The sequence below is a fragment of the Podarcis raffonei genome, chromosome 6 (assembly GCF_027172205.1).
Source record: "Podarcis raffonei isolate rPodRaf1 chromosome 6, rPodRaf1.pri, whole genome shotgun sequence".
Lineage (NCBI taxonomy): Eukaryota > Metazoa > Chordata > Lepidosauria > Squamata > Lacertidae > Podarcis > Podarcis raffonei.
The window spans coordinates 56,472,811-56,493,871 of NC_070607.1; the positions used below are offsets into that span (position 1 = coordinate 56,472,811).

General features: G+C 42.5%; 1 protein-coding gene across 1 annotated transcript in view; it reads right to left on the bottom strand.

Moving 5' to 3' along the window:
- Positions 1-20,856, bottom strand: part of TFEB (transcription factor EB) — a 61,843-nt gene extending 40,987 nt beyond the window's left edge. The window contains exon 1 of the mRNA XM_053393120.1: positions 20,574-20,856. The gene's annotated coding sequence lies outside the window, so the exon portion shown is untranslated. The remainder of the gene's footprint in view (positions 1-20,573) is intronic.
- Between the last annotated feature and the right edge of the window lie 205 nt (positions 20,857-21,061).

Below are 21,061 nucleotides of genomic sequence, written 5' to 3' on the forward strand. Positions count from 1 at the left end.
CCCAAGGTTCACCGCTGGACAAGGTTGCTGCTTCTAGTTCCCTTTGGTATAGGATGCCCATAGGCAGTCTCCAAGTAATTATTTCAGTCAGCACAAGGATTTCTGCTTGTACGATGGAATTCCCCACTCCACCCACCTGCCCCACTAAATTTGGGGTTATTCCCAACCCTCCAGAGCAGATTTAGGGAGGACAGAGAGTAAAAAGAGAGGGTAAAAAGAAGTTCCATTGCACATGCAGAAATCCTTGTGCTGATGGAACAAGTTAGTTGGATATGTCCTGCTTTACAGAGGCAAAAGGCTGTCCAAGCCTAGTTTCAAGATAAAGAACCATGAGAAGAAAGTTCAGGGGCCATCAATAGTTAGTACCTGGACAGAAGACTGAGCAGGCACACTATGATGAGATTCACAGTATTTCTATTTATTTCTAGATTTGCATCTATTCATCTAAAATTAGCAAAATTCTGTGCAAATCTATGTCCTCTTGAGCAAACTCAGCAAATTCTATCCTGTATCTGTATACCATTCCCTTAGATTGGGAGATGCCGGCTATTGGAATACAAGGATGTGGTTGGCTGCTTGCCTTCTGCATTAGCAGTTTCATCTGAAATTGCCATTCCTTGCTCACTCACTGTTTATAAGCAACAACAAAAACACAAATGGCATAATTATCGAGCAGTGACATTCCATTGTTTTCTGTGGTATTGTTGTCCTGTCCCCCTGGTGATTTCCCCCCTATTATTCACAGCACAATTGTAGTGCAAGCCTTTTCAGTATGAGCAGGCAAAACACTATACAGGGCTTTCAGGGTTATTGTGCCTTTAAGTAGTAGCTTCCTCTTTGCAGCTTCTGACTCTTTCATGGCTTCCTGTTCATCATGGCAGCATGTACAGATCCAGTTGTATCCCTCCATGACAGAAGGCTCTTGGACCCAGCAGAGACTTCTGTTGCCTGAAGCTAGGTTGGGGAGGTGTTTATAAATTATCCTATAGTGTCTCATACTACCTTCCACACTGTTTCTAGTTGTCCCCTCCACAGATATTCTGGAGCAGATGGCAGCAAGGGCATCAGTGAAAAATTACATCACACACCCCTTTCTGCTAACAGAAGCGTCTCCTGGATTAAAGAGTCTTTTGTCAATGACAGAAATAATCGGACAACTCAATAATTTTTTTAAGAAATCACTGTTAGCTGTCTGAGCAAAGTCAAACATCAGTTTTTTCAAACTACCATGCAAATGCCGTTGGAAGGCCTAACATCCCTTTGGTTTGCACTATCAACAGTTGAAAATACTGCTAGAACTATCAAACATCTAGGGTACTGTAGCATACCAGCACAAACTCCAATTCAGGCGATTCTGATTCAAACAACAGCCATGGCAGGTGGGCAACGCACAACAGAATGGCACTTTGGAAATTGTTAACCGTCTTTCTAGAGATAGGAGCAAATGAATTTAATTATCCTATTTGTACAAATTAACACACCCTATAGAACTTTGGGTGCAGAAGTATCTATGTTAACAGCCGCCTCAGCAAATTGTTCAACAGCATCCTCAGCAAATGCTTATCTGGTACCAAACAAAGCACACAATGGTGAAAACTGTATTACAAAGTTCCTCTCTGGCAGAGAGATGGGCATAGGTAGCAAAAAGCCTCCCAATTCACACCCTTGCAGCCAGATAAATAAACTGAAGATGTGAAATGAGCTCTAGGCACAGTTATTTGTTTATCTTCATTTATCTGCTGAAGCAACTTGCAGGCCACAAAAGCTTATGTCATCACAAATTTGTTAAGTCTTTAAGGTGCTGCAATACTCTCCTTTTTTCTTTACTTGGAAATTCCATTGAATCACACAAGATAGACACATACTCCAAGCCCTGCCTCCTATAACAGTGCCACAATGCCCTTTCTGTATTTGTGGAACACTAAGAACTAAAGACTTTCTATATGTAGATGCAGTAGGCCAAAAAAAAACCCCAAGCCAGTCTCAGTTTGGTTTCTGGGTTTAACAGCAACCACCCATGTGGCTGCTACCTACACCATAGTGTTCGCACCAGCAGCATGTGCCATTTAACATATGCTAGTTTGCCAATACACGTATTGTACCAGTACATTTTGGGCTTCCAAAATATTTTTGCAGATGTCAGGATCCGTTCTGCTTTCATGATTGCTAACCATAGGACAGCCACTTCAAAAAAAGCTTATGGTGTATGGCAGTTCTAATTGCCTAGTTGCTAATTGCAATGATCATAGCCTCCATTTAGGTTGTTATTCAGCTTTACTATGCATCTGGTCCAGATTTTCAAGTGGCTGATGGATTTTTGTCTTGCAGCTAGGGATGGTAGAAGCCATAATTTTCAAATTCTCTGATTTTCTCATTTTTCTTAAGTTTGGCTCTCCACATTTCCGGGTCAGTCTCCAACTATTATTTTTTGAAGTCTTCAAAAGATGCACCAGAATTTTAGTGTAGACAATTTCCCCTAATATACACCTTTTTGCAAATAATTTTTTCCTAATTTAACATATTTTTGCATGTTATTTTCACTAATGTGTGCAGTTTAAGCACACGTAACCCTTGTGTATGCTTTTTGATATATGTATATATTTGATATAAGTTTTTTATTTTAAAGTTATTGCGACTTTAACAATGGATCAGATTGTTACTATTAATGTTTCATGTTTTATTATGTTTTTGTGTTGGAAGCTGCCCAGAGTGGCTGGGACAACCCAGCCAGATGCGCGAGGTATAAATAAATAAAAATGTTGTTGTTGCTGCTGCTCCTGTTGTTGTTATACATTACTTGACTGGGGAACAGAATTTCCAAATTCAGAGAAGTGCAAATTTTGCAGGAGCATTGTGTTTCAATTCATGTATTGTTTTGGAAAACTCAGCTTAGATAGATTTGCCTTTAAATGTAAACTGAATCAAATTTCTCTACTTGCAACTACAGACCACCAAGTTTCCAAGAAGTTAGAACACTGGGCCTTTCCCTGAGCCCAGATTTCAAAACCCAATCAGCTTTTGGAAGGAAGAGCAGGGATAAACTCAGGGCAGAAAGATAAATGATCATCTAGGCTTCAAAGTAGCTCATTATCAGGCACTGGAGAAGGTTGCAGCATGTAGTGGAGCGGGGAAATTGTTGATTTTATCCCATCCCCAATCTTGGCTTCCTTGACCTTGATGGCACTGGAAAAAACAGATACTGTTGGAGTGTTAATGCTGTGTGAGGCCCTCCATCTTATGCTCAGGTTGCATATATGTGTAAATAAAACCGCATATCATACAGACATCACTGTCTCCGCTGACCTTCCTTCCAAGGAAACAGAATCTGGGTAAATGTGTGGAACCCCTGGATATTCTCACCTCTCTGAGATTGGGTTGGCATGTAACAATATTTTTCACTGCAGGAGGCGAAAGAAATTTTCCTTTCTTCCCACTACTGAATTCTCATCCCAGCTACCCTAAAATTAATCATCAGAATTATATCACCACTGAAATTGACAGGACGACAGTAAAAATAAGGATACAAAGGCAATTCAAAGTCAGAAAGATTGGAGGAACTGGATTTTGCCCTTCTCCATTTTCCTTTTGCACTATCTTGGGACTGCTTCAAATGTAATCAATCCCTTCAAAGAGAGCATTTCTGTAAAAGCCGAAGGATTTTATATAATTTGAAGAAAAACCAGAGTTTCAGATAAATTGAGTTTCACTATTTATTGGAATGATAAAGGGCAAGACTTGATCAACCTATATGTATCATTAGAGATATATGATACATACAGTAGCTGATTGCCTGGATATGAAGAAAATAAATTATATTGAAAGAAGGGAAATGAGGTAGGGAGGGACGAATGATGATATATTCATATATAAAATATTTTCAATAATATTTTAAATTTCACATTTATTCTTTATCATCTATATAATATTTTGTATACAAGTACATACTATCTGTAATATTCTATATTAATAAAAACAGTTCTGTAAAAGGAAACAATATGCACAAGTCACACTTGTGCATTTTGTTGCATGTCCAGTACACACACTAGGGTGCTGCAACAGAAAATAGCTTCTTCACACATGTGCATACCATGAAAGGCTTGTGAATGCACATCTGATATGACAGAGTGAATGCTATTTTGTACAAAGAACATAAGGAGCCATGATCCCAACTGGACATGAAATTTAAGACTAAGGACCGCAAACTTCAAGTTCATCTCAAGCCAGAAAGACAAACAAAAGAAATCAGCTTCTAAAATAATCTAGGTTAACCAATATACAGGGGTACCTCAGGTTAAGTACTTAATTCGTTCCGGAGGTCCGTACTTAACCTGAAACTGTTCTTAACCTGAAGCACCACCGGAGCCCGATTTCTGTTCTCATCCTGAAGCAAAGTTCTTAACCTGAAGCACTATTTCTGGGTTACCGGAAGTCTGTAACCTGAGGTACCACTGTATTAAATTGGGCTAATACAATGGCAAAATGAAAGTGCAGCTTAACCTTCATTAGCAGACAAAAAACTGATGTATGCAACCTCTTCAAAACACATCCATGGTGGCTTCCAGAGCAAAACTGTGATGGTTAGCTATATGAACACTGTGTGTGTGTGTGTGTGTGTGTGTGTGTGTGTACCTCACTTAGGTAAAACCAGTCCTCCTGAAATTATAGCCTGCCTCTTTGCTTTCCCTTGGTTATTTAGAAAGCAAACCACAGTCTTAGGCAGCAGAATATTTATAAATGCGCAGTTCCCAGCTGGGAGGGCTACCAACATGTAATTATATAATGGTTGTATTACCCTCTCTTGTGTACAGGGGCTGCAGCTGTCCTTCATTCCCAATAATAAACAAGTGAAAAGGACAGACTGTGACTTCTCAAAAGACCTCAACTGTTGCTCTAATCCAGGGGTCAGCAAACTTTTTCGGCAGGGGCCACTGTCCCTCAGACCTTGTGGGGGGCCGGACTAGATTTTTTTTTGGGGGGGGATGAACAAATTACTATGCCCCACAAATAACCCAGAGATGCATTTTAAATAAAAGCACACATTCTACTCATGTAAAAACAGGCCCCACAAATAACCCAGAGATCCATTTTAAATAAAAGGACACATTCTACTCATGTAAAAACACGCTGATTCCCAGACCATCCGTAGGCCGGATTTAGAAGGCAATTGGGCCGGATCCAGCCCCTTGTTTGCCTACCCATGCTCTAATCAAACTCACCTTAAGCCTGACGCCCTCTTCTCAGAGCTATACATTTACAAATGTCAGTTAGGCACGGGTGGCCAAAAAACAAGGTAGCAAGAACTCTGTAGAATGTTTTGGTACTGTTAGCTCTTCTGGGACAACCTTTTACATTTTAGGAATACCTCACCATCATGCCGGACAGCATCCAAAGTTCCCCCACCATCGCCTCCTTCTCAGGTTTCATTTCAGATATATTTACACCCAAATTCTTATTAGGGAACAGGGACAGGAAGTGGGTCAAACATTGCGATAGGGGCTTGTTCATCTTGCCAAATCAATTCAGGTCAATAACCCCATTACTTCACATAGCAGTTTGGGTGAAAGGCACAGGGAGCTTCCAGACAGGATGTTTGTTGATCATTCAGATGGATATGTTTACACAAAACTCTCACAGAGGTTATATGACATCACCTGCTAATTGAGCATTTGTCCCAACATGTTTGCATGAAGGATGCATGACATCGCCTGCTATTATTATTAGTATTATTAGCAGTGCTTTTTTCTAAAAAAAATGTTTAGGGGTACTCTCATTATCATATTGAAAGACTGCCCCTCAATGAGGTCAAACTTAAGATTCACAAAATGTTTAGGGGTATGCGTACCCCTGTGTACCCCCAGAAAAAAGCACTGATTATTAGTATTAGCATTAATTACACACCCTTCACCCTAAAGTCTCATGGCAGGTTACAACATTAAAACACCATGTTAAAAACAGTTTGAAACAACTTACAATCACAAAAATAAGGTTGGTCCTAAAAATATACAGCTCTTGTGAAAATCCAGGATAAAGAGGTATGTCTTTAGCATTCACCAGAAGCTATATTATGAAACTACTAGGCGTACTTCTGAGGGCAGGGAGTCCCACAACTTAGGGGCTGCCACAGCAAATGCCCTGTTCTGGGCAACAACCTCTAAAGACAGAAGAATAACTAAGAGGGCCCCCTTTGCCATGCCTAGCACCCAAGGAGGTCTGTAGCGAAGGAAGAAGCCTTTCAGGTATTGGGTACTTCGTAAGTCATTTAAGGTTTAACTTTGCCCTGATGCCCTCTTCTTGTGGCTAGTAGTTACCCAGCACTTTCCAGTGCAATTTTCCATTAATTTTCCTATTGGACTTTCTGCAGTTAAAAAAAAGAATTGGGATACTGTAATTGCACTAGAAAGTGTGGAACAGTTTTGTGCAAACAAGTATCCTATCTGCAACACTAGCCCTGGAGCTAGTTAGGCACAATTTGTGTCCATTATGGTGGCAGACCTGTCCTCAGTTGTATCTTTTTAGCAGGGGCAAACAACATTTTACCATGGTAGTTTCATTTATGCTGCAACCCACAAAAATCTTCAGGCATTAAGAATCAAGCTGTCTGCTTTTGTTCCTGCATTTCCTAAATAATACCCATACAGAAAGAGAAAGACCCACAAAAAAGAAAGGGGAATCTCTTTCTTGTGACGTAAGAGCTCAGTGCCACAAAAAATGTGTTTTGTACCAAGTTCAGGACGGACAGAAGTACTCATTGACAAAAATGGGAAAGCTACCTTGTGGAATTCCCTGCCACAACATGTGGCAATGCCTTTGTAAGCTAGAGCCCTTTTAAAAATGGTTATAAAAATGAGCTTCTGCCTAAAGGCATCAGGTTGGAACTCAGAACAGAAAGCAGGACAAGAGGGAACTGGGTCTGATCCCACAAGGCAATTTTAAATGTGGACTCGTGTTAAAACACTGTCAGCTCATGAACAGAAAAACCAGGGCCTGTCGGAGGTTCTGTAATATGCTTCAAAAAAAGAAGTAGGAAAGCTCTATTTTAACCATTGGCAATTCATAGCAGTAATAGCAAAAAACACCTCAGAAAGAAGCTGTCCCAAAGGGAGCTCATACTACCACCAAACAACACTTGACTTCTTCCTTCATGTACAAAAAAATAATTAGATTTTTTTTCATAACCCCACTGTTCATAGGAGACAGTATTTAAACAGCCATTCTTATTTGCATTGGAAAACTAGCATCAGCTATGGGGAACAACAGGGATGGGCTTCCTTTCAGCACCCACAATGCCAAAAAAACAGTTTCACCCATCCTGTGTCATATGGCTTCCTGAAGCAAACATTTAAGCCACTAAGGTTTTTGTCATGGGAGGAAAGCCTAACCCTGGCGAGATTTGTGTTGATTTAGGAAGCTGGACAATTTTCTCACCCAATAAAATGAACTTGATCACTAAATCTATTTTCCCCCAATGGCCCGGCTGTGCTAGTCCCAGAAAATCAAACAAACCACAGTAGATTGAGAGTGACCTTTGACTGCATGCTTATCACGCTTTTGCTGATAAGAGTAACAAGCTTTTGATCATCACAAAACCCACCTTTAGGCAGGAAGACTATGGATGTGCCTTGAAGACCCATCTGTGGACCTCAAGCGTCTAAATCTCACTACTATTCGCTGGTACAGTACAACTCCGATCCTAGATTTAGTTACAGGAGGGGTAAAGAACCACAGGTCCAGAGGGGCAAATGCAGCCCTACATGCCTCTGTTTGGCCCTTGAGACTCTGTCCTGGCCACACCTCTTACTGGGCCCCTCCTCTACACCCTTGTGTGATTTTACCTGGCTGGAATGTGTCCTTGAACTGTGATAAATCATCTTGCTTATCTGAATGGAAAGTTTTGAGGATGGAGAGGAGGGTCTGCATGAAATCTCTCACTTTTGTGTGATTGAAATGTAACCTACTGTACGAAGGTAAGATTCATATCCCCCTTCCCACATTTGCTTCTGACTCCGCCCACCACTGGAATGCAGTCCCCATAACCATGATTGGGCCTTTTCAGTGGTGGCTCCCCAGTTATGGAATGCCCTCCCTAGTGAGGTGTGCCTGTCTCCATCATTATTAACATTCAGGAGGAATTTGATTTGAAAACATTCCTGTTTACTGAGGCATCTGGTGACAGAGGACTACTGGCCCTTGCAAACCCAATTATCATTGGATGACTAACATTTTAACTCAAAAGTATTTTGATCTGCAATGTGTACTTAAGCAGTTTCTCTTTGCACAATTATTAAAATGTGTATTTTCCCCTATGCATTGCTTTTAGAATATTTTAGAAGTTTTAAATTGTAATTATTTTTAGAATGCTTTGACTGTTTTACAATGTTCTGCTTTGTTTTTGTTTTTAAATTGTGTGTCTGTTTGCTGCCCCAGTCTCCTCAGGTGGAATGGAGGGGTATAAATTCAACAAATTAATTATAATGATTAAGGTTTTGATGAATGCATGATGCACACAACTGTATTCTTATTTCTACCCTAGGCCGTACGGTTTCTGCATCAATAAATTAGCTTGTTGTCACAAAGGTACACATTTTTACTTCTCTCTCAGGATATCATGAGAATATTGACTACTATTCAATAGTAAATATTCAATAAAATGAAAAATAAATAAAACATTAGAAAGAGGTTACTTGGGGCTGGCATTTATATCACAATATTAGCAATGGCAATTAGCTAGTTGCGATCCCCTGCATTCTGCAGAATAGTGGAGGAAACGCACACGAAATAATGATTCTGCAATTCTAACTACCATGAGATACTGCAATTGCAACTTAATGTTGAATCTCAATTTTATTTTTAAAATAAGGAAATAAAACTAGTTTTATTCACAGTTCTTTTAAAAACAACAGCCCTTTCCTTTTTGAGCTATTTGCAACCGTTCAAATATGGAAGTTCTACTCTTGTGAAATTCTACTCTTTGTAAACCAGAACCACTCCCATGGTCTTTCTACTGCAGGAGATAATGGAGGAATAAATTTTAAAGCAGCATTCAATGAAAACCTTTCAAACGTTTTGGATTTCTATGACCCACTACTGTGAAATCCGGGCCAGTGACCTCAAATTCCACAAGGAATGAGGGAATGGGCTTGCCTCAGTACTCTGCAGGTTATGTTTCTAGTTTCTGTCTCTGGTAGGGCTTAGCCTCATAGCAAAGAGGTACAGTTAAAACACCATTCAGTGCCAAGGGGAATATAGATGGTGTGATTAATACGGATGGATGAATATGTCAGTTTCAGATGTCTCATTTATCCAGCACTAAATTCAGTTCAGCACATTTCCACATCAGTTTGCAATGAAAATAATAATAAAATGTTCTCTTGAAAATTCATCAGCATTTTAGTTCATATTTGTCTCAATATATGTATTTTTGCAAGCAATTCCCTCTAATATTTTTTGTATGTTGTTTCCACTAACATACACATTTATGCACAAATTATTCACTCTGAGAATTGCACTGCAAAATTTCAAAAATTGCAGATTTCGAAGTATAGATGCATTTTAGTCCAAATATAGTTTCAGGGAGCTCACATTAAAAAGTAGTTCACATTAAAAAGTGAAGTGAACTGAGTTTCTCCCTCATCCCTAGTGGTTAATTCTATATATTCCATCTTCAAAATTGTTTCTCTTTCTAAAAGTTCTAAGGAAAGTTCCTGGTTCAGAGGTCAAAAGAGTGAAGCACCCAGAGCAGTCAGGAAGAGCTAGGAATGTCCTAGCAGTCAATATTATTCACTTCCCTTAAGTTGTGGAATCTTTTGATCAAGAACACTCAGTTCTTTGAAGTAACATATTAATGACCTGTGCATTGTTCCCCAATTAAGAACAGAAGTCACTATGTCCTAGCAAGGAGGGTGTTTTGGTGCTATTACATACAGGGCCAGATTTAGGTTTGATGAGGCCCTAAGCTACTGAAGGTAATAGGACCCTTTATACATCCAGCTGTCCTTTGTCAACAACAAATTGTCACTTTTTTGTATTGAATATATGCTATATGGTAATTTATGGACCTAATGGGTCCATACAAAACACAAAACACTGTTGCTGTATGTAGGTGTTATTTTATTTGTTTTTATCTTATATTTTGGAAATATACATCCAGGTTTTTTTCTCTTTAAAATTTTTTGGGGCCCCCAAGAGATTGGGGCCCTAAGCTATAGCTTGTTTAGCTTATACATAAATCCAGCACAGATTACATACATTACACACAAGGGTGCAGTGGGCAATTGTTCTGTGACCCCACAAAGCTGTACCCCAACATATCGGTTCAGCCATTTTATACAAAGAAGTCATTGTGATCCCTTCTGAGTTATTCAGTGGAACATAGCCAACAGATGGACACCATGGAGCAATGTGTGAAGAGATCTGGCTTTTCAATAAAAAAAAAAAATTTAAAAGCTCAGGATTGTGAGAAAGCCCTATCGAAAACTCTGCACTGATTGCTTGGAAGCCTATTCAGTCAGGGAGGCTGCTGAGCAACAAAATGGACGGTGTACCTGCAGCGGTCACAATCTACCTCTTGGGCTGGATATCAGATTCAGGCCCTCAGAGAATGGAGAGGTCTCCTGGCAATGGAATCTTTACAGGCCACAGAAAGCCCACCCCAACCCTCCAGCCTATGTTGATACTCCATCAAGTACAGGTGAGCACAGCGGTTTAGGTCTACCCCAACCAGCACACCCACCCAGGTCTCGGTAACACATTCCAGGTTGGCTCCTCTCATTCATTATCAAGTTGTGGGTAAGCACAATCTTATTACAAACCAACCTGATTTTCAGTAACAACACAACAAATGGAGGTCTAGAAAAAGTGATGACCGCCAAATATATATAGCCTCTTCTTCTCACATACATTTATTCTATTGTTATTCTATGTGCTTAAGCACACTATGTATAGTTCCAAGACTATGCAATGGACACTGCAGTTCTATTAACATCAATATCTTCCATGAGTGCAACAGAACTTCCTATTCTGTCCCCTCCAGTTCCACCCCCCCAAAAAAAAACCCACTGTCAAAATCATTGAAGGAGGAGAGGAAACGGAAGTCCTGTTGCACAAGTGCAACTCTGCTCACACCATGTTGGCTGCAACCCTGTGTTTTGCCCTGGATTTCATGGCTCCTCTCTGTGGCCTTGATTACATAGCAGCAAAACTAATTCTGCAGTCAAGTATACACAATAAGGGAATACAGCCTATCCTCAGGAGTGCACCTCTGATAATAAATGTTTTCAAACACCTCTTTATCACATTCACACTTGGGGAAATAATTCTGTATGCCTAAAATACGAAGTGGACACCTTTAGAAGAAAACAAAGGAAAAGGGGGGGCGGGGAACCCTGGTATACTGTACGTGATCATGAAACTTCTATGAATGGAACTAACTAATACACTTAGCCGTAGATCTGTTGCATTCTTTTCCACGATGCTGTGCAAATTTTATATTAATTGGATGGAAGTATTTCCGCAGAAGGCATATAAGCCTATATGGAGCATGACCTTTTCATTATGCATGCCGGTTGCCATAGTACAATTCTGGGGTCCTTTGCTCAAATACAGAGCCCACAAGCGTCCTCTTTTCATGCATGCATCCAACTCAAATAACTGAAGGGGAAACAGATGCACCAAAAGGGGAAATCCCTTGTATGCAGGGTCAGCAGGTAACAGAGTCGGGAATAAACTGCCCACCCTTTTGAGTCTCCTTTGATGTCACGTCCATGATTCTCTGGTGTCTTGTTTACAGAATGGTCCCTTGGAAAAGTAGGTATTTCAGCATTAAGTATGGGGGGAAATGAGGCCCAGGAAAGCTACAACATATGAGGGTACCTGAGTAAACCTGATTCTGAACAGCTGACAAAGGTGAAATGAAACAAGATCACAGAACTGGGCACAGCAGAAAGAAAATCTTTAAAGGCTTTCAAAACACTGGGGGAAGGTGCACTACACAGTACATTAAAACACAGATAAAATGTTTTCCATCATTGTTTTATTGATGTGCATTGTGTACATTGCATAGATATTTTTCTGCTTAAGCAGTCTATCATTTTTCCTAGATAAATTACTGGAAGCTAGGAAGGGTCTAACAGAAAGAACACAAAAAAATTATTAGGAGTAATGCTAACTGCTATCCAAATGATGAAAGCAGACAGATGGCATCCTCTGACAACTCCAACAGAAAATGGTTTAATAAAATTTGGTCTTTTGCCACAATGATAAAAATTGACGGAAATGGTCTAGTCAAGGGAAGTTAGACAAAGAAATTAACGCTCTGAGACTCTATTGTCTTCTACATACGTGAAACATCAACTAGAATTATTTAAAGCCTTTTCACTGCAGTTATACTCAACCACTTATAGAAATTGTAAACAATTTTTAATATAAATCCTTAGAAATTAGTATATTTCCTATTTCTTATGACATTTAAAGTGTATTTTAGAAAGTAATATGGTAATAAAAGACACAAGCATGTGATCTCCCCAGAGCATGTGGCATGGCTCACTTGCTACCTACCTGAGTTTGGCCACCGCTTTCCTTGAATTCTAGTGGCACCTCAGGCATGTGGATTGATATAATGTGGATAACAGGAGCTAATGTCTTGCAACAGCCAAGGATTAGCTGAGTGGCTAGGGCAACTCCATGGACAGTTTTCCTCTTTAAAGAATCAAGCTGCCTGCTTAAACACTCTCCATCCCTTCCCCGTTGTACTATTAATAATAATATCACTACTATTAGTAATAATTATTACTTATTATTACTATTAGTAATAATAGCAGTAATTACCAGGGCAGCAGTTCTACAGCAGTTCAGCTTCTCCTGCTGCATTTCCTCACCCTACCCTTTAAACCCTGTAGTGCTGTCTCATTGTGAATCCTGCAGCTTTTGCTGCTGTAAAGTTCCCCGCAAATTTCCCAGTGCAAAACAAAGTACAATTGGAACTTGTATATAAGCGGCCATCATAACCAAATATATGACTCATCCTCAGAAAAGCACCACTCAACCACTTCTGTTGCACTTTCTGTGTTTGGGATTCTTACAAAACCAGAAAAACCCATTGCTGGCCTCGTGCAATGCCAGTATGCGAGGCCAAGAAAATAGTGGGGTGTAGCAAGCCACAAGGCATCACACTGGTGCACACACAGGAAGCTTGTGTTTTCATCCAAGGTCTGTCACTGAGCTGCGGCAGAACTTCAGACAATCCCCTTAATTTCCTTTATTCTAATTTTAGTTCAAATATTTTGGTGATGTTCCAATATAAAAAAACAGCTAATATTGCACTTACTGAAAACAACTCCCGCCAAATGATGTATTCTTTCCCCCCCAGTGTTCATCAAATAAGCCTGAATTTTAATAACTTATCTATAGAAAGGATCAGTTTAAATCAAGGGCTTATCTATCATTTAACTGACATGCCAGGTACTCCCCTTGGTGTTATACTGTCAGTATTCTGTTCTTACAGAATGGGTAGCCTTCCCTGTCCCTCAGCATCTGCTACCTGAGGCAGTGCCTCACTTTGCTTAATGGTAGGGCTAGCGCAGGGCTCTGCTATTTGAGAAAAGAATGGTATTTCCCAAGTCACAGTAGATTGTGGCTTCAAATGCTGAGTATCTCAGAAAGATAATCACATTCTTGAGGAGAAGACATCAAAATATTGTGCAACAGCCATGCTTTTGTGGCTCACGAAACTCATTGCCTGGCAGGCACTAAACTGTATGAAGAGGACACAACTTGAACTTCACAATCTTACAGTAATAATAATATATATAAAAATAAAAAATTGTCCAGTAGCACCTAGAGACCAACTAAGTTTGTTCTTGGTATAAGCTTCCGTGTGCATGCACACTTCTTCCATCATTTCCCCTTCAGCTGTCCCTTCAAATTACACTATTATAATGATGTACATAAACACACATTTTCAACCCTCTGCTATTTTTCAGGCAGACTTTTATTTTATTTTATTTTCTATCTGAAATATTTATCCAGTTAAATATTTATTCAGTTTTGCTTTTTCAAGCCAATCATGTGTGTATTGGTTTTTTGGGGGGGCGGGTGTTGGGAGAGTCGCTTTGACTGTCACAAAAGCTAACCAATCAGAATTCACACAACCAACTTCTACTGGAAGTAGGAAGCACCTGCTGCTCCCCAGAATGAACCTTTTAGCAAGGTTGTATATTTGACTGAAAAGAGATGAATGTGAATCATGTTGTATGCATCTGTATGTACCCTTTTTACACATGAGAGGGGTCAATCGGTTTTCAGTCTCACTCCTGCTATTTATGTTAGCAGCTTACCCTTATTCATATGGAGGAGAATCTGGGGACAATTTATTTCTAATGTGAATTAGTCTTTCAGGCAGTGAAGGTCACACATTACAAAACTAATTGAAGCGTGAGCCATATTAAGCCTTGTGTGTCAAAACTGAATCCTGATTGTGTGAGCAAGCTCTTCGGTAGTTTATCTGAGGTAAAGACTGGTGTATCAGATAGCGATTAACAAAGACCACTACAATAATCACACACGGCATTGATAACACGTTTCCTGTGGAACCTCAGCCATCATGTTCATGAACAATTAAATGTCTCTAAGGGAAAGCCTGTCCTGTGACAAATTCTTGAGTTTCTGGTGCCTCTGCTGCAGCTCCTTGCAGCGAGGCTTAGCATGACTTACTCCAAAATGCCATGTTCCTGTCTAAGTCAGCAGTTCATAGGCTTCTTGCCAAAAACATACTCTATACAGCGGTAGCTGCTAAGCAACTCTGGAAAACTCAGCTAATGCCATTAAAGCAATGAACAAAAGCTGGGGAAGGCTGCACCAAAGCCCACACAGCACTAGTGATGTAAGTTCCATGCAATGCATACAACTGAAGGAGATCTTCATGCCAAACTGCTCATATACTTGCAAAGGGTTCCATGTTGGAATCACTGCAACAGCATTTGCTGCAACCTTAGCACTGCTCCAGCCAGTGGATGAAAACTGTTTTGCATCTCTCTGTTGTGTGTCACACATTAAAGGCAATTAAGTTAAGCTTTTTTGGCAAAATTGTAAAAAGAAATTGACATTTTTGAGCTATTTTTAAGGGAAATCAGCAAAAACAACACTGGGTTGCCATGCATCCGGATTTTCCAGGACATTTTTTGTGTGTGTGTCAATTTCCTCCTGGACACTGCTTATGACTGCAGTATTCCAGGTTTGTCCAGGAAATTCTGGACGTACGGCAGCCTTACATAACAGCATTCCCAGGGCCTTTCTAGATTATTAGTGTGTGTGCACAACTGTCATTCATTTGCTGTCTCTACCTAGACTTCTTCTGTCAAGGTGAAATCCGTAATATATCCCAAAATTCCAAAGCACTTTATAAGCTAGGCCACAACCATACCAGGCCAGATGTCTGAAGAGACTTCCTGGTTATTCTAAACCTTAACAACTACCCCTCATTTCAGAAGTGAGCCCTAAACTGCATAGGATCCTGCAGTCCTGAAATTTTAATAAAGGATGGCGGCCACCAGAGAACAGCAGCAGTAATAACTATGACAGAAGATAGACTTCCTGCAATATGGTTCTTCCCTAGTTTAAAAAAAATACAATGGTGAGAAAAACCGGTGTGTGTGTGTGTGTGTGTTTAACCAAGCTCTTTTTGTCCGTTGCATAAATCTTAGGTAAGGAAGGGAAAACCAAGTCCAAATTTCAAGCACGTCACCATGTGCAATGCTGCTATAGAATGAAAACAAAGGCACATGGAAGGGGGGGGAAAAGAAACTAGATTCACACCCTCCTGCAGCTTCCTGCTGATAAGAAGAATCCCTGGACTTTAGCCACCCAATGTCACTTGGAAAGCATCACTAATACATACTATGGAAATTATATCTATGTGCTTACAAGGAATGAATATAAAATTCTCTTTAGTACCTCTTAAATAAGTTATATAGTGAAACCACAGCATCTGTTTCATAGATCACAAAGAAGGGATATCATGATACCACAGAGTAACCAAAGTAGCAAAATGTTGCAGCATGGAATGATCCTCTTTAGTGTTCCAGCAAACCATGGCTCTTTCCAGGATATGCCATTCCATATGCTCCCCTCTGTTTTCTGGTCTCTCTCTCTCTCTCTCTCTCACACACACACACACCAGTCAGCTAGCATTCCATGTCCATCCAAGCATGCTCAGTCCTCATTGGGTTGTTTTAAAACTTGAGAAGAGCAAGGAAGGTCCCTCTTGGTGATTTTTTTTTTGTTCTTTTACAAATCTTGAGGCTCCTCCCAAACTGTTGATACTGTATGTGAATGGTGCCATTTTGAATTTCTGACCGCATCCACACTCAGCTCCAAACTCTGGAAATAGAGGGAATGATTACTTTAATGTAAATACGGTACATCCCTATGACCATTGCTGGAAAATGATGGCCTCATCCACAATCTGAGGCCATGGTGGAGAACAGTCCAGGCACACTGCAATCCCAAGAAACACAAAGTAATATGGGGAAGGTGGTAGTGAGAATCTCCCTGGCATGACACACACTTTTAACTTACTGTAGCCAGAAAGAAAGGCATATTTTCAGACACTCACAAGCTGCACTTACAAACACTGAATAAATGACTGTAGTTCAGATATGGTTCAAACATAATGCTTATCCGTGATTTGGCTTTGTTTGAGGGAGCCAGACTTGGACCCTTCAACTCAATTGTTTCTTCATCCCCCATCACTTCTTTGTGCTTGGCCTGCAAACCAGGATCCCATCCCAGTTTATAATCCTTTGTGGCAAAACAAGGGCAAACCATTGCTTGCCAGTTCAGCCAAGTATGGTTTGCCTCAAACCCAGAAAGAAGGGAGGGAATCGCCAGGCACAAAGGGATAAGAAAGTACATGAGCCAATGCCAACCTTTGGTCCCTCCATGTGAAATGAGGGGTGGGGAACCTCTTGTTCTATAGATGTTGCTGGATTCAAACTCCCATCATCCCTGACCATTGGCCATACTGGCTGGGGATGATGGGAGCTGGAATCCAACAACATCCAGAGGACCACAGGTTCCCCAGCCTATTAGCATATGTGTCTACATGTGTAGAGGCAACATACTTATGTGTGTGTTTGTGTATGAGCATGTGCACACATACTTTTTGTTATTATTTCCTTTTTTTAATGAAGTAATAGAAAGTAGCAGAACAGCGCAGAGGATAAGGATACAGAGAAGAATAGAGGGGTAGGCACCGTAAACTTTTCCCTGTAGTTTAAATGAACCTGGACATCTGCTGAAAACTTTAATTTCGAAGAAATTGCCTTCGACTGGGGTTGAAAATATACTACTAGGTTTCCTATGCACTTGAGCTGAAAAGCAACTGCAAGTTTTTATGTTATGGTTTCAAATCAGGCTCTGCCAACTACGTATCACTGAATGACTCAACATTTACAGTCATCGCTCCTTTTCCCTTGTAGTAGTTTGGAATTTCTCCTTTGATACCGACAGGGAATAAATGGTTGCCTCAGTCACCTGTTTTCTGGCTAATTAATCACCTAGTGCACATGGTGTGCTTTTTCCTAGCTCCTGCCGACAAGAACGAGTGGTGCACCAACTCAGTAAGATGCATTGGCACAGCTGTTTGGAGAGCTTATTATGGGTTCAGGATCTAGCTATCTTTAAAGTGGCACTGGCAGTCTTAGACAAGGGCTCCTTTACCCGTAGTCACACATGTCACTAAATGGATCTTTGAGCCTCTCTCGCCTGATTTTGTGTGCATGTGAGAATGCTGTTCATGCCAGAATTTTAAAAAAGTGGAAGAGAGGCACTTTTAAATGGCATAGACAGGCTTTTTTATTATTATGTTTTTATTGTAATTTTACTGGTGTTAGCCGCCCTGAGCCCGGCTCTGGCCAGGGAGGGTGGGATATAAATAAAATTTATTATTATTATTACCAATGTAGGTTTTCTGTTCTCGCTAAAGATGCCAAAAATTCAAAAAGCATGTGTGAAAGTGGACTGAGAGACCGTTCATTACATCACTATCTGCCTCAAGCCTTTATGCAAGGAATGTGACATTTGGGGGGCAATCTCACTCTGTGGCTTTTTCTGGCCATTTTGGTAGGACAGTTGGGTCATCTTTTATTTTGAAATCAAATGCAGTTTCTCCTACTGCTGTAGCAAGATGATAGCAAACACCTTTCCTCTTCTAGCCAATGCTTAAAAAGATAAAGGTGCCCCGTTAAGAGTTGCCAAATCCAGGCCCTGTCTATAAAAGACCCCAGGTATGTACATTCAGTCACCTAAAATCCCCCATCTCACTTTTAAGATGAGGCAGAGGCTGCAGAGGCTTCCACTTACTTAAAAACTAGTCCGTGCTGTGGATTCTACCTCAAGAGACGAAACTCAGCTTGAGTTTACATCCAAGGAATAAGAGCTCTGAAGGACGGACCGCTCTCATTATTTGCCAGATCTGCTTGTCTGATACAGAGTCACCTGTATATCTAGCATCTGTAAACAGAAAGAAAAGCAAGGGGCGCAAGAAAAAGCAGGCAAAGACCTGTCAACGCAGCCCCACTCAAACCCCCATGCTGGAGATGGAGGGCAGCCATGCATGAAGGCAAACAAATATGATAGAGGAAATTAACAGCACAGAGGGGGAGGGAATATCCACACATTGGCCATCTGTTCAGTTTTCTACCATGTGCGTTAAGAAAAAAAAGTCACCAGGTCTCAGAGCACTTGCCCTCAAAGTGTTCAGAAAGTCACTACAAAACTATTCAGGAAAAGAAGCAGTTTTCAGAATTCTGAAGTTTTCATGACACAAAGAAATGTGCTGAGAGTACCATATCCCATTCTATATAATACCTATATGCTAAACACACTTTTGCTGGTTATCAGATTTGCTGTATTTTATTTGGCTGAACTAAATTTTGAACTAAGCTTTCTTCCACTTTTTAAACTGGGCCTTCTCCACTGCCAGTGAAGAGCAGCCCTATGACTATAAATTAAGCAGGTGAAGTCTATCCTGCACATAAAAGCCAACTCCTAGGGGCCTAGGTCCTTTCAGCCCCCCTAAAATATTTGAGGGGGCTGGACCCTCCAAAGTTGATGGCCATTGCCATTCAAGTGGTGGGTGTGAACCACGTCTTGTGATCAGTGATGCGGGGCTTACATGTCCGTCCCCCAATATTTTTTTCGATTTGGCACCCCTGCTCCTGAGATTTTATTTCTCTGGGTTGGGCCACAGCTGGAAGCACTGGAGCAGAGGCAGTAAAGGAAAGTTGGCAACCCTACTCTGGAGGAAGCCACAGCCCTTGACCTCCTCTTGCCTCGGACCAAGGCCTGCAAGGTGAGACACGTGAAGGCACCTCTTCCCAGCACGGAAACAGCCTGGCTACAAAACAGCGCCGCGGGCGGACTGGGTGGCTGCTCGCAGGACGCGCCCGGTATCCCTTTGCGCCACCGTCTCCTGACAGCGCACGTGGGAGCCTCCCGGGACATGGAAATTAACAACAATGAGCGCTCATTAAACTAATGAGAAGCCTTGCAGCGCTTGTCATCGGGAACTTCCGTCTCGCGCCAAGAACGAGGCAAGCCCGGCTCTCGGAGATCGCGCGCCGACGGAGCGCAGCAACCAGCGCAGCCCGACTCCGCCCCCGCGCCGGACTTTGCAAACTCCGCCGCTGCCCCGCTCGGAGCAGCCGGCACTTTCCCGGCTTTCGGCCGCGGCAGTTACGTAAGAGGCCCCCGGCGGCTCCCCTCTAAGCTCCTGGCGGCGCTGCTGCTGAGAAGGCAAGAGAGAGGAGGGCAGAAGCGAGCAGCCCTTCGCCAACCCCTCTCCGCCTTGGAGCGGGTGGAGTTGAGCGGCTCTCCTCCCTCCCTCCCCCCCCCCAATTGTTTTGCTGCTTGACTTCTCCGGTTCCGCCATCGGCTCTCCCCTCCCCCGCGCTCCCCCCCCCACACACATTGACAGTTCCCGGCAATGGGTCATCGGCGTCGTCCCCCCTCCCGTCGGGGTGGCGAGAGTCGACTCGGGACCCAAGCACACTGTGATGGCTCCAAAGCCGGCTTGATCTCTTGCAAAGGAGTAGGCGGGGGGAGAGACGGCGGAGAGAGCTGCTTGCCCTCCACGGTCCACCCGCACCTGCCTCCCCTTCTCAGCGACCCAAGTTACGCATACAAACTTCTGGATCCCACGACGCGTCTCTTCCCCCCCCCTCCCCCGCACTTTCCTTCCGGCTAAACACATACTCGCGACCCCCGCTTCGACACCTTCTCCCTCTTCCACCTGCTCCGCTTTAAGGCGACCTCGCGCGCCTCGTCGGTGAAACGGAGCGCTGGGTCCTTTAGGGTTATCCCGCCTCGCTCCCACCAACCACCTCCGCCGGGGGATTTCTGTTTATTTTTTATTTTATCCCCCACCGCCCAACGCGCACACAGCGGGTGTTGCTGCCGCCACCTCGGCGGGCAGTTCACACGCCCGCCCGCCCGCCCCAGACGGCGCCTCTGGAGATTGTAGCTTTTTTGCCTGGAAGTGGCACGCGCGTCCCGAGTCTGCCCGCTCTCGGCGTACTTACCCTCCCGTGAAGGTCAGAGTCGGCTGCGCAGCCACTGGAGGGGAGGGGGAGAAAAACACGCCACTTCCCCAACCACTTGGCCAACTCGGCTCAACTTGGGTGCCCTCTGCTTGTCCCGCCGCTCTCCTCTGGCTTTTCTCTTGGCACCAGGTAGTTCCAGCTGTTGCAATCCTCTCCTGCGCGCTGCCAGGGGTGCTTTCACCCCCCCCGGACCCCTTACGGACAGCTCTCCCTCCCCCTCATTTACTGTCACCTTCTCGCTCTTCAACTTCCTAGATGTACCCAAGAGAGGGCAGCACTCAACCATGGCTGGCCACGCCCCCTTTTGCGTAGCCTGCCGGGAAATGTAGTTCCCGAGAGGTCCTCTCCCAAGCGGAATCGCGCTGGTTCTCAAAACAATTCCTGGGAGCGCCCACGCAGGGTCGGCGGTAGGCAGGCGGCCGCGGTTTTGCGTGTTCTTTACGCGTTCGTTTTCTCTCAATTATCCA